We start from the raw sequence: 8,880 nt of genomic DNA, 5'->3' as shown, positions 1-8,880 counted from the left end.
TGCATCTATTGAGATGATCATATGGTTTTTATTCTTTAATTTGTTAATATCATGTATCACATTGATTGTTTTGCATATATTGAAGAATTCTTGCATCCCTGGGATAAATCCCACTTGATCATGGTGTATGATCCTTTTAATGTGTTGTTGGATTCTGTTTGCTAGTATTTTGTTGAGGATTTTTGCATCAATGTTCATCAGTGATATTGGTCTATAATTTTCTTTTTTTGTAGTATCTTTGTCTGGTTTTGGTATCACGGTGATGGTGGCCTCGTAGAACATGTTTGGGAGTGTTCCTCCCTCTGCAAGCTTTTGGAAGAGTTTGAGAAGGATAGCTGTTAACTCTTCTCTAAATGTTTGATAGAATTCACCTGTGAAGCCATCTGGTCCTGGACTTTTGTTTGTTGGAGGATTTTTAATTACAGTTTTAATTTCATTACCTGTGATTGATCTGTTTATATTTTCTGATTCTTCCAGGTTCAGTCTTGGAAAGTTGTACTTTTCCAAGAATTTGTCCATTTCTTCGAGGTTGTCCATTTTATTGGCATATAGTTACTTGTAGTAGTCTCTTATGATCTTTTGTATTTCTGCGATGTCAGTTGTAATCTCTCCTTTTTCATTTCTAATTTTATTGATTTGAGTCCTCTGCCTTTTTTTGTTGATGTGTCTGGCTAAAGGTTTATCAATTTTGTTTATCTTCTCAAAGAACCAACTTTTAGTTTTATTGATCTTTGCTATTGTTTTCTTCATTTCTGTTTCATTTATCTCTGCTCTGAACTTTATGATTTCTTTCTTTCTACTAACTTTGGGTTTTCTTTGTTCTTCTTTTTCTGGTTGCTTTAGGTGTAAGTTTAGATTGTTTATTTGTGATTTTTCTTGTTTCTTGAGGTGAGCTTGAATTGCTATGAACTTCCCTCTTAGAACTGTTTTTACTGCCTCCCATCGGTTTTGGACCATTGTATTTTCATTGTCATTTGTTTCTAGGTATTTTAAAATTTTTTTCTTTGATTTCTTCAATGATCTCTTGATTATTTAGCAGTGCACTGTTTAGCCTCCATGTATTTGTGTTTTTTACTGGTTTTTTTCCTGCAATTGATTTCTAATCTCATGGCATTGGGGTTGCAGAAGATGCTTGATACGATTTCAATTTTCTTAAATTTTCCAAGGCTTGATTTTTGACCCAAGATATGATCTGTTCTGGAGAATGTCCCGTGTGCACTTGAGAAGGAATTGTATTCTTCCACTTTCGGGTGGAATGTTCAAAAATATCAATTAAGTTGATCTGGTGTATTGTGTCATTTAAAGCTTGTGTTTCCTTATTTATTTTCTGTCTGGATGATCTGTCTATTGGTGTAAGTGGGGTGTGAAAGTGCCCCACTATTATTGTGTTATTGTTGATTTCTCTTTTTATGGCTGTTAGCATTTGCCTTATGTATTGAGGTTCTCCTATGTTGGGTGCATAAATATTTATAATTGCCATGTTTTCTTTTTGGATTGATCACTTGATCATTTTGTAGTGTCCTTTCTTATCTCTTGTAACAGTGTTTATTTTAAAGTCTATTTTATCTGATACGAGTATTGCTACTCCAGCTTTCTTGTGATTCCCATTTGCATGGAGTATCTTTTTCCATCCCCTCACTTTCAGTCTGTATGTGTCCCTAGGTCTGAAGTGGGTTTCCTGCAGACAGCATATATAAGAGTCTTGTTTTTGTATCCATTCATCCAGTCTGTGTCTTTTAGTTGGAGCATTTAATCCATTTACATTCAAGGTGATTATCGATATGTATGTTCCTATTACCATTTTCTTAATTGATTTGGGTTTGTTTGTGAGTCTTTTTCTTCTCTTGTGTTTCCTGCTTACAGAAGTTCCTTTAGCTTCATTGTAAAGCTGGTTTGGTAGTGCTGAATTCTCATAGCTTTTTCTTGTCTGTAAAGCTTTTGATTTCTCTGTCAAATCTGAATGGGATCCTTGCTGGGTAGAGTAGTCTCGGTTGTAGGTTTTTCCCTTTCATCACTTTAAATATGTTCTGCCACTCCCTTCTGGCTTGCAGAGTTTCTGCTGAAAGATCAGCTGTTAACCTTATGGGGATTCCCTTGTATGTTATTTGTTGGTTTTCCCTTGCTGCTTTTAATATTTTTTCTTTGTATTTAATTTTTGATAGTTTGATTAATATGTGTCTCAGCATGTTTCTCTTTGGGTTTATCCTGTATGGGACTCTCTGCACTTCCTGTATTTGATTGACTATTTCCTGTCTCATGTTAGGGAAGTTTTCAACTATAATCTATTCAAATATTTTCTCAGACCCTTTCTTTTTCTCTTCGTCTTCTGGGACCCCTATAATTTGAGTGCTGGTGTGTTTAGTGTTGTCCCAGATGTCTCTGAGACTGTCCTCAATTCTTTTCATTCTTTTTTCTTTATTCTGCTCCCCAGCAGTTATTTCCACCATTTTATCTTCCAGCTCACTTATCCGTTCTTCTGCCTCAGTTATTCTGCTATTGATTCCTTCTAGAGTATTTTTAATTTCAGTTATTGTGTTGTTCATCACTGTTTGTTTGCCCTTTAGTTTTTCTAAATCCTTGTTAAACGTTTCTTGTATTTTCTCCATTCTATTTCCAAGATTTTGGATCATCTTTACTATCATTACTCTGAATTCTTTTTCAGGTAGACTGCCTATTTCCTCTTCATTTGTTTGGTCTGATGGGTTTTTACCTTCCTCCTTCATGTGCTGTGTGTTTCTCTGTCTTCTCACTTTGCTTAACTTACTGTGTTTGGGGTCTCCTTTTTGCAGGCTGCAGGTTCGTAGTTCCCGCTGTTTTTGGTGTCTGCCCCCAGTGGCTAAGGTTGGTTCAGTGGGTGGTGTAGGCTTCCTGGTGGACGGGACAGGTGCCTGTGTTCTGGTGGATGAGGCTGAATCTTGTCTTTCTGGTGGACAGGACCGTGTCTGGTGGTGTGTTTTGGGGTGCCTGTGATCTTATTATGATTTTAGTCAGCCTCTCTGCTGATAGGTGGGGTTGTGTTCCTGTCTTGCTAGTTGTTTGGCATAGGGTCTCCAGCACTGTAGCTTGCTGATCGTTGAGTGGAGCTGGGTCTTAGCGTTGAGAGGGAGATCTCTGGGAGAGCTTTTGCTGTTTGATATTACGTGGAGCTGGGAGGTCTCTGGTGGACCAATGTCCTGAACTCAGCTCTCCCACCTCAGAGGCACAGGCCTGACACCCGGCCGGAGCACGAAGACCCTGTCAGCTACACGGCTCAGAAGAAAAGGGAGAAAAAAAGAATGAAAGAAAGAAAAAAATGAAATAAAATAAAAAATTAAAAAATTATTAAAAATTAAAAAGTAATAAGAAAGAAAGAAAAAAAAACCATACAGACAGAACCCTAGGACAAATGGTAAAAGCTAAACTATACAGACAAAGTCACAGAAAGAAGCATACACATACACACTCACAAAAAGAGAAAAAGGAAAAAAAAAAATCTTTTGGGAAGTCTGAGGTCTTCTGCCAGCGTTCAGTAGATGTTCTGTAAGAGTTGTTCCACATGTAGATGTATTTCTAATGTATTTGTGGGGAGGAAGGTGATCTCCTCGTCTTACTTTTCCAACGTCTTCAGTTAAGCTCTGTTTCTGAGATTTTGGATCATCTTTACTATCATTACTCTGAATTCTTTTTCAGGTTGGTTGCCTATTTCATCTTCATTTATTTGGTCTTGTAGGTTTTTACCTTGCTTCTTCATCTGTAACATATTTTTTTGTCATTTCTTTTTTTTTTTTTTTTGATGGGTGGGGGCTGTATTCCTGTTTTACTGGTTGTTTGGCTTGAGGCATCCAGCACTGGAATTTACAGGCAGTTGGGTAGAGCTGAGTCTTGGTGCTGAGATAAGGACCTCTGGGAGGCCTCACTCCAATTACTATTCCCTGGGGTCCAAGGTTCTCTGTTAGTCCAATGGTTTGGACTCAGTGCTCCCACCACAGGAGCTCGGGCCCAACCTCTGGCCTGGGAACCAAGATCCCACAAGCTGTGTGGCACGCCAAAAAAAAAAAAGAAAAAAAGGAGCTGTACAATAACAAAGAAAAAAAATAATATTAGAAAGATAAAAATTATATTAGGAAAAATAAAAATATAATTGAAACAACTGCAACAAGGTAAAACAAAACCACAACAGAAAAAAGAAAAAAAGAAAAAAAAAGGGGGGGGAACAAGCAAAAAGGAGCAGAACAATAACAATGTATAAAGAATAAAATAAAATTAGAAAAATAAAAGATTTATTAGAAAAAAAATATATATAAATGAATCAACAACAACAAGGTAAAACAGATCCCCACCCTAAAAGAAGAAAAAAACAAAAAACAAAAACCCTTGTCTATGGGGGCCGGAGTTTAGGCAGGGGTGGGGTTTAGGGTGGGGTGGGGCCTCTGCTTAGGATCTGCATGGAAGGGGAGAGGCAGCACGTCCAAGGGGGGCCTCCAGAGAGTGTGGAGTTCTGGAGTTTGGAGGTAAGGCCCTGGGTGAGGGTGTGTGGGTGGGGTTTAGGCCCAGTGCAGTTGGAGGGGGTCTCAGATGGGGTCTCTAAGTGTAGAGGTCGGGCCCTGGATGGGGGTGTAGAGGCGGGGCTTGGGCTCTGCATGGTAAGAGGGAGGCTCCAAGGGCAGAAGATTAGGCCCAGGAGCCCAACAGGCTCCCCGGTGCCTAAGTGGACAGGGAAAGCACTGGCCACATTCCTTTCCATTCCTCTGCCCCTGCCCAAGGACTCCCTGTTTGCTGCTGGACCCCTAACAGTGGGTGGGTCCCGCTGGGTGTAGGAACTCTTCCCCTCCCCCAGCCACCCCTCAGGGGTGCCGGTCCTGTAGGTCTGACCTTTACTTTTGCTCCCCCTTCCCTCCCTCCCACTCCCTCAGGACCCGCACGGCTGGAAGGGGCCTCGGTGGGCAGAGGATCAGGCCTGGGGTCTCAGCAGGCTCCCGGGGGCCCAAGTAGGCAGGGGAAACCTGGCCACACTCCCTTTTGATCCTCTGCCCTCCTGATGGTCCCCCAATTTCCCCCTTCAGGCGTGGGATCCCTTCCCTTCCCCCAGCCACCCCTCAGGGGCACCAGTCCTGTCCCGCCTCCACTTCTCCTCCCCCCTCACATCCCCCCCATGCCCCATATCCTACCCGGTCACTGGAGGTTCCTCCCTTCCCCTTAGGTGTCCATGGTCCCCCACTGGTGCCTGTTTGGTGCCCTAGTTGTGCAGAGATGCGAATTCTGCATCCTCTTAGTCCACCATCTTGACTCTGCCCCCTAACTTTATTCTTTCACATGCAGCTGTCCCGTTTTCCCAGTGCTACTTATTGAAGAGACTGCCCTATCTCTATTGTATATTCTTGCTTCCTTTGTCACAGATTAATTGACCATAGTGTGGGTTTAGTTCTGGGCTCTCTATTCTGTTCCATTGATCTACATGTCTGTTTTTGTGACAGTACCATACTGTTTTGATAACTGTAGCTTTGTAGTATAGTCTGAAGTCAGGGAGCATCATTCCTCCAGCTCTGTTGTTCTTTCTCAAGATTGTTTTGGCTACACAGGGTCTTTCGTGTTTCCATACAAATTTTAAAATTATTTGTCTAGTTCTGTGTAAAATGCCATTGATATTTTGATAGAGTTTGCCTTGAATCTGTAGATTGCCTTGGGTAGTATCTAGCACCATTTGTTGAACTACTCTTGCCTGCACATTCCTTTCAAGAACACCTATTTATCTTATCCTAAAAGCAAAGTTAAGGCCTTGAGGGGGGAAATGTATCACAACATTAGAGTCCAGTGAAAGAGTGCACAGTCTAGATAGCAAAGAAGCACAGTAGAGTCAAAACAAGAATAAAAAACTAGTTGTTATCCTTATGTCACTGAATCATTTATTCTCCCTATTCCACCCATCTCCTTTTAAAATGATCACCTTTATTAATGTTGAGAGTTCATGGGTAATAGCAAGAATTTTTCCTCTAAGGTGTCAGCTTTTACCCTTCATTGAGTGTCTACAATATTTTGGATGCCCCAAGATATTGTCTTTTCCTCTGTAAAGACACAACATACTAGGAAGACATTCAGTAAGCCAAAATATATTTTATAACCTTAAGATTTAAAAAAATCTAAAATCTAGATTTTACAAAACATAAAAATATGCTTCAGTGCAAATATTTTACTCTTTGTTCAGTTAGGTGGCAATCAATGTTATTGAAATACATTTCTATCTTAAAACAAAATTATTGCACTTAGAAACAACTTTACAAGTACAACTACTAGAAAATTGATGCTAAACAAAAAGCCTTTAAGGAGAGAAGTAATTATATTTGTTCTATTCCAAGTGTTTGATCTATTCCTTAACTCTGATGTATTCCTTAACTTCTACGTGAAGACAGTCATTAGATACATGTCACAAGTTCCTGAGCAGTGTTTATTACAATCCATTTTAAAACATAGAAGAGCTATGAGAGGGTTTAATGTTACTATAAAACATTTTATTTTAAAATATTTAATCTGTATACTGAAATGTTGGATTTATGGAATCCTTTGTTCTTTTGTTGAGCAAAGATTTTCTTACTATAAAGAAGTTATGGAATCCATTTCGGATTTCAAGCTTATGCAAAATAAAGTGAAACATTATGGTTTATGTACAAGATGTTCTATAGCATGTGTTCCTAAACATCATAGAGAGTGCATTAAGAAATGTTTTCTGGGCTTCCCTGGTGGCGCAGTGGTTGAGAACCCGCCTGCCGATGCAGGGGACACGGGTTCGGGCCCTGGTCCGGGAAAATCCCACATGCGCGGAGCGGCTGGGCCCGTGAGCCACAACTACTGAGCCCACATGCCGCAACTACTGAAACCTGCATGCCTAGAGCCCGTGCTCTGCAACAAGAGAAGCCACCGCAATGAGAAGCCCATGCACCACAACAAAGAGTGGCCCCCGCTCGCTGCAACTAGAGAAAGCCCATGTGCAGCAAGGAAGACCAAACACAGCCAATAAATAAATGAATAAAATTTATTTAAAAAAAAAAAAAAAAGAAATGTTTTCTTGTATCACTGAAAAGGAAACACTGCTCATGTAACTGAATGAAACACAAAAATTCTCAATTTGTGACTAAACTTATCAGCAATTAATATATGCAATTAGGAACAGTATGCCATGCTTAAAAACATGTTCATTTTCTTAATGTACCACATCCAAAATAGATGTGTTCTTGCTCGATTGGATTGAGTTGATGTTTAGTGTAGGAGTTTGGCAGCGGATTATGCAGAGTACGTGAATCCCACTTTTGATGGGGACAACAAAGGATAGAGTAGGGAAGTGAAGAAGGCTATGTGCTCATCACCTCATGCCTTCCTACTAAGATGCCTAGTTGTCTTTGTAATAGCTGCAGTCCCTGTGTTTTGATGCTAGTCATGGGAGGAATCAGGTCTCTTTTCTTCTCAAGAACAACAGCTCCACTGATGTCCAATCTGGTCAAATTAGAAACAAACCAATGACTCCTAAGTGAATCACTCTAGTTCCATTTACCATACTTCAGTGTCTCTTCCCTAACATTTACAAGGCTTCAGCCTTTATAGTTATCTCTTTATAATTATCCTTACCATTATCACTATAAAGCCAGATTACCCCAGAACTCTAATATTACATCGCATTATTTGCCAGTGTCCAGGAATTCTGAACTATTGAATTCTTGATTCTTGATTCAGTATGTGTCTGTGCATTTTGTTATGCTGTTCTCTGCCTGGATATACTCTCCTCCCCAGTCTAAACCTATCAGACTATCAAGTTATACTCCTGAATTCATATTTATATTACCCCAAACCTCCACTGAAAAATGTGCAAGCTTTTATATGTTGACCATTATTGACAAAATGCTAGATATTTCTGTGGCAATCACCCTATCAAAAGCCAGTCAGTCATTTATATGTATATCCATTTATATGGATATATTGTCATAATATCCATTATACTATACACATTGTATGGCCTTGATCTAAGTTGGTCTACGTCATGGCTCCTGTGTACCTTCTGTATAAAAAAGGACAAAAAAAATGTAATTATTTATATTTCATTATTAGTCATTTTTATAAAACATTTTACAAACAATTTAAACTCTAACCTCCAAAGTAGATCTACTGTGGTGCCCAAAGTTATTTTAATAGCATGCCACTAATAGTACATAGTAACACATTTAGAAGGTTATTATTTTGTTTTACAGTATGGTTTGTACACTCAAATTGAGGTTCAGTGCTCAATGGGCTGATAAAATTGCAACTTCTCACAACATTAAACATAAACATCATGAATGGAATGGATTTAATTGTTATTGTTCTTTCATGCAAATCCAAAACACAAAAACAATCTGATGTTGTTGAACTATTTACAGTACATTAACCATCGGGTTAAATTTTAAAGATTAAAGAGGTTATAGATAGAAGAAAAAGTTATTGTCTATTTCTTAGAATTTCTATTATCTACTGATTGTAACATAACTAGTAAAGCTTAGAAAATCCATTTTGCAAGCTATAATATTATCTGTACTAATAAAAAAGTAAGCAGTATGAAAAGTATTTTCCAGAGGCTGTCAGCTTATATACTTTTAGAATACTCAAATTGTGAGGGGAGGAGGAACAATGAGGGAGGGAAGGCGTGAAGCCTGGAGGTAGGCTGCAGGAGAAATGGCAATTTTAATATAATGGCAGAAGGTCATTTGAATGGCATGGACCTCTGACTCTGGATTTTAAGTTATCTGTAGAATTGTGATGTAAACCCCATTCATCTCCCAAAACTTTAAGAAAAATCTATTAAAACGCAAAGACTTTGTGGGAATGTCTTCCCCCCTGTAGAAATCAGAAAGTGGTGCTAAATTTCGTGGTTCAGAACAG

This window comes from Balaenoptera musculus, chromosome 7 (genome assembly GCF_009873245.2).
Source record: "Balaenoptera musculus isolate JJ_BM4_2016_0621 chromosome 7, mBalMus1.pri.v3, whole genome shotgun sequence".
NCBI classification, from domain to species: Eukaryota; Metazoa; Chordata; class Mammalia; order Artiodactyla; family Balaenopteridae; genus Balaenoptera; species Balaenoptera musculus.
Note: the sequence above shows the minus strand (reverse complement) of the source record.